The sequence below is a fragment of the Ornithorhynchus anatinus genome, chromosome X4 (genome assembly GCF_004115215.2).
Source record: "Ornithorhynchus anatinus isolate Pmale09 chromosome X4, mOrnAna1.pri.v4, whole genome shotgun sequence".
Lineage (NCBI taxonomy): Eukaryota > Metazoa > Chordata > Mammalia > Monotremata > Ornithorhynchidae > Ornithorhynchus > Ornithorhynchus anatinus.
The window spans coordinates 881605-894575 of record NC_041752.1 but is presented as its reverse complement, the minus strand read 5'-3'; the positions used below and the strand labels follow the sequence as shown (position 1 = coordinate 894575).

At 53.4% G+C, this 12971-nt stretch overlaps 1 long non-coding RNA gene across 1 annotated transcript; it reads left to right on the top strand.

The window, feature by feature from the left end:
* The first annotated feature begins 3386 nt into the window (after positions 1-3386).
* LOC114807815 lies at positions 3387-12443 on the top strand. Its single transcript, XR_003755870.1, has 4 exons — positions 3387-3575; positions 5429-5628; positions 10645-10760; positions 12355-12443. It is a non-coding gene; the product is annotated as an uncharacterized LOC114807815 (long non-coding RNA).
* Positions 12444-12971: the final 528 nt, after the last annotated feature.

Below are 12971 nucleotides of genomic sequence, written 5' to 3'. Positions count from 1 at the left end.
TCGGTTTCCTCCCCCTGTAAAATGGGGATTTCCTAAACCTGCTCTTCTTCGTATTTAAACTGTGAACCCTTTGTGGGATACAGTCTGCCCAACCTAATTATCTTGTATCTACCCCAGCGATTAGTAAAGTGCTTGGCACATGGTAAGTGCTTAACAAATTAGATTATTATTATTATATCTCCAACTTTTCATTCCCTTCTTCTCCTACCTGTATGTCATTGGTCTCGTAGGGCAGGGACCACACCTTCTATCTTGACTGAGCTCTCCCCAGCACTTAGTGCGGCACTCAGCCCCCAGCAGGGCTCAGTCAGTGCTGTCGAAACCCTGCCCCTTGGATGGTGTGGAGCTGAAGACATGCTCATGTCTCTCACTCATCGGGCTAATAAACCCCTCATGTGCCTTGTATAGTGCTGAGCACTGAGAGCTGCCCTCTTAAGGCTCTCATTCTGAGCCTCCAGCAGCACCACAGGTAGAGATAGGATGTACAGTGGTCACTGCATAGTTAATAGGGGATTCCATATTGCCAAGATGGTCTGGTGTAGTTAAGCCCTGGGTATGACAGACCAGGATAGACAAATGCTGGACACAGAATAAGCACTTAACAGATATCTTTTTTAATATTATTATTATGAGATCTGGACAGATCCAAGCAGAGAGGGGACAGGGCTAGAGTTTTACAAAATCAGAAAGGAAGTGGAGAGGGACAACATGGACTTGCTCTTCCCCAAATCCCTCTCCACCCCTTGGTGAGGGGTCCCCACTGGAGCTGGAAGGGACAGGGGCAGAAAAACAATGGAAAACATGTCTTTTCCCAGTAGCATCTGGCTAGACAGGGGCGATCTGTTTCCACTGGGAGCTGTGCAGCCAGAAACATCAGCAGGTCCCGAGGGGTTTGGACAGATCCATGGAGGGGTCTACCTCCTGGGTCATAAGGGGAGAGTGAGGGATGGAGAAGGAAAATCAGGGGGGTTGTATGGTCCATGCTGGGTCACTGGGGCAGACTCAGAGGTATTGGATGTTCGTGCTGAGTCACTGGGGGAGAGTTAGGGTCTCTGAAAGGCCGGGCCGTGCATGAGTGGATGGGCCGGGCCATGCATGAGTGGATGGGCCAGTGGGAAGGCTGTTTCTGCAGGTGCTTGCCCCCTTGGCCAGCAGGCAATAAGCAGGCTTTAAGTGAATCATTGTCTGGGCTCACTGTCATCGCCACCCAGGGCCTAGTCGCCGCCATCTGGAACAGAGCGAGGTCCATGAGCCCGGGGACCGGGATCAGACCATTGGGTGAGTGGGGCTGGGGATGTGGGAGCGAGGCCAATGAATGAGACCTGCCTGCCGGTGGTGATCCCTGCACTGCCTGGCTGTTTCCTCCCTGGGGCCCAGACTGGCTGCCGTAGAAGACTCAGTGGGTCTACCTACCCTATTGTGTTCTCCCAAGCACTTAGTCTATTACTGTGCACACAGTAAGTGCTCAATAAATACTACTGATTGTGAAGATACTTTGAGTTTTGGAGACCCCAGACAACCCTCGTTTTCTACCCCCAGCACCCTCTTTTTCATGACTCCCCCAATTCCACTTCCCACCCACCCCCAGTATTGGATGCCCCTAGACTGAGGAGGCCAGCCCATCCTGGTCCTTTGCCCCTGAGTGTAGGCCCCAATGCCCACCCTTCCCTCCCACAGAAGTTCTTCTGCTGGCCAACAGCTAGTTCCCACCCCTGCCCCTGGCCCAGCCGTCCCCCACACCGAGCCATTTGGGAAGAATTCAGGTTATGCTGCAGTTATTTCTGGGAGGCTTTGCCCACCCACCCTCCGCCCCACCCTGAACGTCTCAGAAGCCCACCCTCACCCACCGGACAGTGTCCCCAGCAAGTTATTAATAATAATGATGGTATTTGTTAAGTGTTTACTATGTATCAAGCACTGTTCTAGGCTCTGGGGTGGATACAAGGTAATCAGGTTGGACACAGTCCCTTTACCACAAGGGGCCCATAGTCTTAATCCCCATTTTACAGATGAGGTAACTGAGGCCCTGAGAAATGAAGTGATTTGTCCAAAGACACACCGGAGACAAGTGGCAGAGCTGGGATTAGAACCCAGGTCTTTCTGACTCCCGGGCCTATGCTCTATCCTCTAGACCACATTGCTTCTCAATGGTCATTCTAAGGACCACAAGCCTTCTCCTCCTGTTAGAGCTCGAGGCCAGAACCTGGACCAAGCAGACCCCAGGCAGCCAGCGGTGCTCAGCAAAACCCGTGTCCGCTCCCTCGGCTACTCCGAAGAAAAGGCCTGAAGGAAACCTGGAGTATTTTACCTGGTTCCACAACTCTCTCCGTGTGTGCATAGACCCAGGGTGCAATTCTCCTTTCTCCCTCCTCCTCCTCCCTCTTTTCTCCATCTCTCCCTGATGGGTGTGACAGAGGCTAAGTGACTTGCCTAAGGTCACACAGCTGTCGAAGGGTGGGTCCTCTGTCCTCCTCAACCGAATAATCTCCCACTTAACTCTGCCAGAGTCTTCTCAACCCCCCTGCCAACAGCCCAGCCAAGCATCAATGTGCTCTCAGTCCACCCCACGTCCTAAGGTCAAAGGTCAGACCCAGCTCTGAGCTCCCCCCAGTGCACGGGCTTCTATTCTGTGTTGAGCAGGAGGAGAGGTGACAGATGAGGAATAATTAAAACCTCCAAAGTGGGCTAATTAAGCCTAGCATTCGCCCATCATTATAGGAGAGCAGGCCGATGGGGTGAAGCGGCGGTGGGTGGGTCGGGGGGAGGGGAAGGAGAGGAAGAGGGCTGGACAAGGAAATGTGGGGAAGGGGAGGAGAGATGAGTTGAGTGAAGGGAGAAAAGGGAGATGGGAGATGAGTTGGAAGGAGGGAGGATGGGGAGAGGGAAGGGGTGGAGAGGAGGTGGGCGGAGGGGTGGGGAGACTGGAGGGACTTGTGGGGGTGGGGTCCAGGGAAGGGGGCGGCAGAGCTTCTGATTGGCTGACAGTAGACTTGCATTTGCCATTTTTCATACTGGGAAACCTCCATTCATGCTGTCACCAGTGCCCTGGGCTCTGCTGGGGGCCTGCTCGTGCCATCGGGGGCCAGGATGAGGGGTCCCAGCCATTCCCTGAGCCTGCCCCGCACTGGGCCCCCACCGCCCGCCCAGGACAATGGCCTAATTTTAGGTCCAGACCCTCCCGGTATAAAAAGATTTTATGAAAGGGTGAAGGGAGGCCCCAGGGCCCCTCTGCTATTATGATCCCCTTGATTATTGACAATAATAGCCGCGGGAGCAGTAGATAGAGCGGCCGGAATCCGCCTACGTCAGCCGGCCGCTCTGGAAGCCGGTGACGCCAGCTTGGAATCTGGGATCATGAGCAGGCGCTGCTTCAGCTGCTCCTGAATTCCGAGCCAGCCAGAGCCTCCACGGCCTCCAGCGCTTCCCTGGTCTCCAGGACCTCCCCGGCCTCCAGCGCCTCCCTGGGGCTCCACGACCTCCCTGGCCTCCAGCACCTCCCTAGCCAACAGAGCTTCCCGTCAGTGATGGAGAGAAGAGAGTCAGGGGTGTTGGAGAGTCCATCCTTAACCATGAAGGTGGGTATCCAGGAGGATAATCCGCACACATTTCCTCTGAGCTTTTTTTATTATTATTATTTAATGGTATTTGTTAAGTGCTTACCATGTGCCAAGCACTGTACTAAGGGCTGGCCTAGATACCAGCTAATCAGATTGGACACAGTCCATGTCCCACAAGGGGCTCAAGGTATTAATCCCCATTTTAGAGATGAAGGAACTGAGGCGCAGAATCTTTGAGAAGTCCTGTGGAAGACAAGAGTCCTTGACATGTGTCTCTTGAAAGAGAAAATGCCAAGTGAGTAGAATTCGGTTCTGGGTTTCTTGCCCCTCTACCTTCTGCATGCCGAGACAGGTCTAGGCTCCCAAAATACTCTCAGAGCCATGATCCCAGGCTGGGGTCATTGTCCCCATTTTAGAGATGAAGACCCTGAGTCCCAGAGAGTTTTTGTAACTCCCCTGAGGCCATACAACAGAGCCCTGGTCGATTCTTGGTTGCCATCCTGGATCTGGTGTGGGAGAGGCTGGGAAGCAGGTGTCCTAGGGAGGAGCAGGGTCCAATAGAAGGAGCATGAGCCTGGTAATCAGAGGCTCTGGATTCTAATCCCACCTCTTTTTTAAATAACATTTGTTAAGTGTTTATTCTGTGCCAAACACTGTACTAAACACTGGGGTAGATACAAGCTTATCAGGATGGACACAGTTCCTGTCCCACATAGGGCTCACGGTATTTTACAGATGAGAAAACTGAGGCACAGAGAAGCTAAGTGACTTACTCAAAGTCGCATAGCAGACAAGTGCTGGAGCCAGGACTGTGTCATCTTGGACAAGTCACTTAATGCCTCTGAGCCTTAGTTTTCTCATCTGTGAAATGGGGAGTCAATACATTTTCTCCCTCCTTTTTAGACTAGAAATACCTGTGAAGGACAAAGTCTGTGGCCCATCTGATTGACTTTTATCCACCCTAGTGCTTAGCTCAGTGCTTGGTACCCCGTAAGTGCTGAACGAATACCCCCAAGTTTATTTTTATAGGCACGCTAATGGTGTCAGGGCCAGGATGGCTCAAGGCACATCCAAAGCCTCTGTGGGTCTTCCCTTTCCCACCTGCGGGAAAGGGACTCAGCTCCAATCGTGGCGGCGTTCTGAGCCCTGTTAGCTGGGATCAGTGAGCAGAGGCAGAAGAGAGGGGACCTCAGCGGGGAGGTCAGCAGGGCATAAAACAGCCCCATTTACTTATCACTGCCTTCCTTCCTGTTTCCTGAACCAGCTCTCTGCCTGACCTGGTGGCCCTTCTGGGGGTCCCTGGAGGGCTCGGGGACCCCGAAGCCTTCTGGTCTGCTTGGCTCCATCATCTGAGGGAAAACAATCCAAGCCCCTGGCTCCTCCCCCCTCCCGGACCACCCGACACCCGGGGCCGCCAGGTGGCTGAGCAGAGAGCCGGGCTGCCCACCGTGGCCCCCGCCTGGGAGCTCAGTGCCGGCCGTCAGGACAAGGGAAGAGTTTCTCGGACAGATTGCCATGGTCTCTTTCCATCCCACTGCTCTGCCTGGCACCCCCGAGAACCCCCGGGGCCTGGCCAGGAGTGGAGTGGCCTTCCGGATCTCCCTCCTCCTGGCCCCCCAACCCTCCCTCCAACACCACAGCCTAGGTCAGTCCTGCTGCCCAGGCCAACCCCCAAGCTGGACCAATCTCAGCCACCCCCTTCTCTGGCCTGGGCCAGCCCCCTTCCTGTCTCCATCATAATGGAGCCAAGAGATGAATTCGAGGGTCCCTGCGTTCTCCCCATCTTCTGAAGTCTGGGGTTACTGAGGGGCCCAGGGCAATCCAACTCTTCCTTGCTGTTTCCTATCAAGCCATCCCTCTGTCTTGCCCAGGTCCCGATCCTTGGTCATCCGCCTGCCAGCCGCTGTCCTCCGGCCCTCCGACCCTCCAAGTCTCTCCGCTCCACACCAGGCCGAGTCTGCCCTAGGGAAAAGTCACCACCGGAATCCCCATTCTGCAGGCCAAGAAGCAGAGGCCCAGAGAGGTTTGATGGCTTTCCTGAGGACAAGCAGCAAGATGGTGGGATTCTGAGGTAGGAATGATGGGTCCCCAAGTCCAGGTCCAGAACTGGCTACTGGACTCCAAAATAGCTGTAGGGCAAGGCGAAGAGGAAGTGTGGTGTGATGGAAAGAGCACAGGTCTGAAAGTCCAGAGACTGGTTCTGGTCCTGGCTCTGCCAGTAGGAGCTGTGCCATCCATGGGGAACGTTTCTTACCCAAAAGTCAGCTAGGGAGTTCCATAAAGTGGACAGGCCCCCGGGGAATCCAGAAAAATAGTTGGCGAATGCGGGCGGTGCAGACTGCAGTGGCTACTGAGGCCACCAACCAGTGGGTCACAGTACTATGGCCCTGGGCTGCGTGAACCAAAGCCACTGGTAGTTTGTTTTTTTTGATCGTCTATGTTAAGCGCTTACTTTGTGCCAGGGATCATACTAAGCACTGAGGTAGATACAAGCTAATCAGATTAGATGTGGTCCATGTCCCACATGGAGCTCGCAGTCTTCAGCCCCACTTTATAAATGAGGTAACTGAGTCACAAAGAAGCAAAGTCACTTGACCAAGATCACACAGCAGATGAGTGGCAGAGCTGGGATTAGAACCCAGGTCCTTCTGACTCCCGGGCCCCTGCTCTACTCATTAGGCTACGTTGCTTCTGCGGGCACAACACCTTGAGCTGACACCGTGCATGCTCGCTGCACCCCGGGACCCTGTAGGAACATGATGGGCAGAGAGGAGACAGATTGAATAGCACTGTGACAGCCACTGGCACTAGAATCAACTCCTCCATGCGGGGTCTGTCCTGATGTCTCAAGATCGAGGCGGATCCATCGTTCCCTTCAGGAGACTCCATCACTGCCCCTGTACTGAGTGCCTAATATACTCCAGGGAGATGGTCAGTACAGTTCCCTGAACACAGAAGGCCCTCGGTTGAAGGGACTTTTGTGGACTGAGAGCCTTTGCTTCTCCAGTTTTGGTGGGGCTACACAGTGTCGATGATGATGATAATGGTATTTGTTAAGTGCTTACTATGAGTCTAGCACTGTTCTAAGCTTAGCAGATTGGTCCCAGGCCCTGTCCTCTATGGGGCTCACAGTCTTCATCCCCATTTTACAGATGAGGTAACTAAGTCCCTTATAAGTTAAGGGACTTGCCCAAGGTCATGCAGCTGACAAGTGGCCAAGGTGGGATTAGAACCCAGGTCCTTCTGACTCCCAGGCCCATGCTCTATCCACTAGGCCATGCTGCTTTCCATGGGTTGGCGACCGCTTGAGGGGTCTTTGAACAGGGACAGAGAGGTGGCGGGGGGGCAGGAGGGGAGCAAGGAGGAGGGTGGAAATACAAGCCCCGGCCAGCTTTAAGGGGGACAGACCGGGCTGCTTACAACCCGCTGGCAGAGCCAACACCCCCAGCTGGCTCCAAACCTGTCACTCTTTGTGAAAATTGATTTCTTTTTTTTCCTCTTTAGATAGAGACCAACAGAGACAGAGAGGGACACAGAGACTGACAGACACAGGGGGAGACAGAGGAAGGAAACAGAGGCAACAAAGAGGCTGTGACTCATGGAGGTGGAAAAATGAGTGGGGATAGAGTCAGAAACAGAGACAGGGAGAGAGAGGGATGGAGAAACAGATGGAGAAAGACAGAGGAGAGACATAGGGAAGACAGAGACAGACAGAGAGACAAAGAGAGGGGAGAGAGATCCCCCACTCTGGGGGTCTGGCAGCAGTTCAGACCAAGATCTGATAGTGTCAGTGCCAGGAGAGAGAACAAGGCGGGGTGAGGGGAAGGGGAGGGGGGCCGCGAGTGTGGGGTGAGGGTGTAGGAAGGCTGGTCATCCCCACCTCTTTGCCCCCACTGAGTTTTGCCCAATGGAACCTGGTCTTGGGGTAGATACCAATGACCTGGAGCCTGCCCGGCTTTGGGTCTCAATTGTCCCTCCTGTAAAATGGGGAGAAGCCCATGGAGAAGAGTGGAATTCAGAGCCTAGAAGGGAGAGGGGACCAGTCTTCCCACATAATAGTAATAACAATAATGATAATTGTAGTATTTTGTTAAGTGCTTACCATGTGCCAGGCACTGCACCAGGACCTGGGCTGGTTACAAGCAAATGGAGGTGGACACAGTCCCTGGCTCACGTGGGGCTCACAGTCTCAATCCCCATTTTACAGATGAGGTAACCGAGGCACAGGGATGTGGAGTGACTTGCCCAAGGTTACATAGCAGACAAATGGCAGAGCAGGGATTAGAACCCATGGCCTTCTGACTCCCAAACACATGCTCTATCCATTGCTACTTCTGAAGCCTGGAGGCTGAAGAAGAGAAGGAATAATCTGGGCAGTCCAGCACTCTGCCCACTGTGGGGGCTTACTTTGCAAGTGAGAAGAACACTAGAAATCCCTAGTAATCGTTAGCCCTCCTCAGAGTAGAAGCTCCTTGAAAGTGGAAGTGTCTTTGCTATGTCTCCTGTGTGACCTTGGGCAAGTCACTTAACTTCTCCGGGCCTCAGTTACCTCATCTGTAAAATGAAGATTAAGGGTGTGAGGCCTATGTGGGACAGGCATTGTGTCCAACCTAACCAGTATCTACCCCAGTGCTCCAGTGCTTAGAACAGTGTTTGGCCCGTCGTAAGTGCTTAACAAGAACCATAATTATTTTTATTTATTAATATTATTATTATTATTAATAGTGTACTTTCCTGTGCCTTAAATATGGTTCATTGCACTCAGTGGCTGGTCGAGCAATCAATCCGTCAGTCAATTGATGATTGGTATTTATTGTGTGTCTACTGTGTGCGAAACACTGTGCTGAGTGTTCAGGAGAGTTTATCGTGTGTCTACTGTGTGCAGAACACTGTACTGAGTGTTCAGGAGAGAATGACGAAGTTAGTAGACACTGTCCCTGTCCCCGTAAAGCTTACAGTCAGGTATGTGCAGAACGCTGGACTGAAAGCTTGGGAGAGGACAATAGAGTTGACAATAGTAGATCTCAAGGGGCTTAATAATAATAATGGTATTTCGTTAAGCACTTACTATGTGGAAAGCACCGTTCTAAGAGCTGGGGTGGATACAGAGTAATCAGCTGGTCCCACAGTCTTAATCCCCATTTCACAGATGAGGTAACTGAGGCACAGAGAAGTTGAGTGACTTGCCCAAAGTCACACAGCTGATAAGTGCTGGATCGGGGATTAGAACCCACAATCTCTGACTCCCAAACCCGTGCTCTTGCCACTACGTAGCAGGAGACAGACACTAAACTGGAGGGAAGGGGGGAAAGGGGGAAGAGTTAGGGGCCGAGGAGGAGGAGAATGGGGGAAGGTGGAGGAAGAGGAGCCCTTCCTTTGAGCAGCCCTGCCTCCACGTCCCTCCGTGCTCTGGACTAAATTATCTGGAGTGGGGGGTGCCTAATCGGGAGAGGGGCTTGGGAGGAGGAAGATGAGTTAATTAGGGGAGGGGCTAATCTGAGGAGGGACTAATGGGGGAGAGGCCAAGGGCGGGGGGAGGGGGCTAATAGGAGGAAGGGCTAAGAGGGGGGCTTGGCAAATGCAAACGGAGTGGGCAGGGGAAGGTGCAGAGTGGGTTTGGAGGTGGGTAGAGAAAAGAGGGGAGAGGAAGAGGGGAGGGAATCAACCCAGAATGGATAGAGGGGGCGCAGAGGGGGGCGGAGGCGCTCTCGGCGGGGGGCTCGGGATACCAGGCTCCCCGAATGGGAGCAAGCTGCTTCTGCCTCCAACATCTTTGCGCGCAGCGGGCCCGGCGGGGGCGGGCGGGGGACAGGAGGGGCACGGGAGGGGGAGCGAGGGGGAGGGTCCCTGCCTTTGTGTCTCTGCCGGGAGATGCCCGCGCTCCTCCGGGTGGGCTCCGCGGCCTCCCTGAACAAAGCCACCCGTGTCTGGCCGCGGCCCAAGTCCCCCCGCTGGACCGAAGCCGAGCTTCAGTTCTCTCCCCCACGCGCCCCCGGCCTCGCGGGGAGGCTAACGCCCCGAGGTCGTGGGAAGCAGCGTGGCACAGGGGCTAGATACGGGCCTGGGGGGCAGAAGGTCATGAGTTCGAATCCCGACCCCCCCCCACTTGTCTGCCGGGTGACCTCGGGCCAGCCATTTCACTTCCCTGGGCCTCAGTTCCCTCATCTGTAAAAGGGGGATTGCGACTGTGAGCCCCACGTGGGACAAGGACTGTGTCCCACCTAATTTGCTTGTATCCACCCCGGCGCTTAGTACAATGTTTGGCACATATTAAGCGCTTAACAAATACCATCATCATCATTATTATTATTACAGTGCCTGGCATACAGTAAGCCCTTAACAAATGCTATAATTATCATTATTATCCTCAGGGGCCCAGAACCTCCGCTTTTCCCGTTTCGGCGGGGCTACGGGGGGTTCATTCATTCATTCAATAATATTTACTGAACGCTTACTATGTGCAGAGCACAATACTAAGCGCTTGGAATGTACAATTCGGCAACAGATAAGAGACGATCCCTGCCCAATAACGGGCTCATAGTCTACGATCCCAAGCCCCGCGAGAGGGGCCTCCGGGGGAGCCTCCTGCAGCCCGAGCAAAGGGAACACGGCCTGTCCTTCCTCCCCCTCTCCCGACCCCCACCGTTCCTTGCCTCCTCCAGCCCTCTATACTGAGCACTGACTTTGTGCAGAGCACTGTTCTGGGTACCTACTGTGACTTAGTGGAAAGAGCACGGTCTTGGGAGTCAGAGGAATTGGGCTCTAATCCCGACTCCCCCACTTGTCTGCTGTGTGACCTAGAGCAAGCCACTTAATTTCTCTGTGCCTAAATTACCTCATCTGTAAAATGAGGATTAAGAATGTGAGCTCCACGTGGGACAACCTGATTTTCCCAGCGCTTAGAATAGTGCTTGGCACACAGTAAGCGTTTAAATAATCCGTCAAACGGCAGGGACTGTCTCCGTTGCGGACTTGTTCATTCCAAGGGCTTAGTACAGTGCTCTGCACATAGTAAGCGCTCAATAAATACTATTGAATGAATAATAAATGCCATAATCATTACAATTGTTTTTTTGTGTGTGTGCAGGATACAGAACCGGCCACAGGCTCCTTCCACTGGTCCACCCTGCCTCCTGTCAAAGGAAGGGTCCAGCCCGCCCTTGTTCTAGCCGTGTATCAGAGTGGACAGGAGGGTGTGGGCAGGTAAAGAGATTCTCCGTTCCCTTCCCCACCCCGAGGTGCGGGAGTGCTGGGCAGGGGGGAGAGGGGCGTCCCCCCGCCCCGGCCCCCGCCCATAGAATACGCCCCACCCCACAGGGCCCCTCCACCATTTGGGTTGGAAAATAACTGCCGGGTAACTGAAGTCCCCCCCCCACCCTCCAAAATAGAACTGGGTCATTAAAAGGGAAGCCCTCCCAGCTCAGCGCTCCAGCGAGGCCCCGGAAACCCTCAGGATTCTGCTGAGGGGTGGGGGGGTCTGTGCACCCCCGCTTCCCTATAACACGGATCCATGAGGCACCAGGGTCAGGACGGCCTGGGCACCCCTTGAAGCTGGACATCAGATCGGGAGGACTTCTACCTCCCCCGGGCTGGGGCCCCACCCATCTCGCCGTGGTCCCAGAATAAACTCCAGGGGGAATCCGGGATCCAGAATCCGGACAGGGTTGGGGGTGTTGCTGAAGCATTCCAGCTGCTCACCTGGCATCAGGCCTCTGCCCCCCGTCTCCCGACTCCCCAGCTCTCCCATCCCTCAGCTCTCCCTCGGAACCCCTGCCGACAGCCAACCTGCAAAGCGGCTGAGGGGGGGGACTGCCCAGTGGCTCCCATAAGGTGTGGACCCGGGGGCGGCCGAACCAGAGAGATTAGCCAGAACACCCCTGTTCCATGGCATGGCTGGCAGGATCAGAGGTGGACTGCCCTGTCCACTCCCTTCCCCGTCATTTATGGGGCAAAGTAGAGGTGTTCAGAGAGTCCTGTTCAAGTCGCCCCACGCCACCATGCCGAAGGAAGCATCAAAAGCCCTAAATGCCAGTGTTAGACTGCACTCCCTGCTCCTCTGGCAAACTCTTCCAACTCAGCGGGTCTCGAGACCCAGCAGTCAATCATATTTATTGAGCACTTTGTGCAGAGCACTGGACTAAGCACTTGGGTGAGTTGGCAGATGTGTTTCCTGATCACAATGAGCTTACAGTCTAGAAAGGAAACAACCAAGGAATTGTCCCTGTAAGACAATGCAACAGGTCATGGTTCAAGTAAACCATAGTGAAGTAGGGGAGGAAATCAGAGAATAGTAAAATGAAAATCCCCCCGAAGATACAAAAGTGCTGAGGATAGGTATCGATTCAAACACTCAGTGCTTAGTACTGTGCTTGACACGGAGTAAAGGACTTAACAAATGCCAGAGTTAACATTATTAGCACTCAAATATCTAAATTAACAGATGTAGCCATGTGTATTTGGAGAGACTGAGTGGGTGGCAAGATCAGGAAGGTGGAAAATCAGTCAAGAGAGGCTTCCTGAAGAAGGTAGTTGTTTAAGCTGTGTGACTTTGGGGAAGTCACTTAACTTCTCTGTGCCTCAGCTTCCTCATCTGTTAAATGGGAATTCAGTACCTGATCTCCCTCCTATTTAAACCGTGAGCCCAGTGTGGGACAGGGACTGTGCCCAACTTGATTAACTTATATTTATGCAAGTGCTTAGGACAGTCCCTGACATACATAGTAAGTGTTTAAATTATTATTATTATTATTAATAAATGTCATTATTACTATAAGTCTCATTACTTTCCCTGGGCCAGATTTCCAGTTCTCGGGAGCTTGATCTTAGAAGGTGGTGAGAGGTGATCTTCTGCACACAGTAAGTGTTCAATAAATATTCATTCATTCATTCGGTATTATTATTATTATTGGTTGCATCCTTTATTCACTGCTCCATCAGCTCTACAACCCTTATATACAGCTCCATAGTTTACTTATATGTCCACCTCCCCTTCTAGACTGTAAGCTCCTTTTATACTGGACTCTGTTCATATTGGACTCTCCCAAGCACTTAGTAAAGTGCCATGCACATAGTAAGTGCTTTATCAATACCATCGGTTGATTGAATTCTCAAGCCCACCCAGTTGGTACCCAAAGCCCCCGGGCCAGGCCCCTCTGGCTTCCTCAGACTCACTGGCACCGATGCCCCCACTAGCCTGGCCTTGGGGGTGGAGAGGACTCCTGGAGCCACCGGCCACCAGCCACCACCGCGGGCAGCTGAGGTTGTAGGAACTGACCGCACGAGCCGGAATCCCGAGGAATCTCACTCCTACCTTGTGGGAGACCCCTAAGTCTGGTCCCTGGAGAGCCTCAGGGGTCTGGCGGCCCCACAGATGAGATGGCCGGAGCTCCGTCTTCAGGGGGAGCAGCTCCTTTC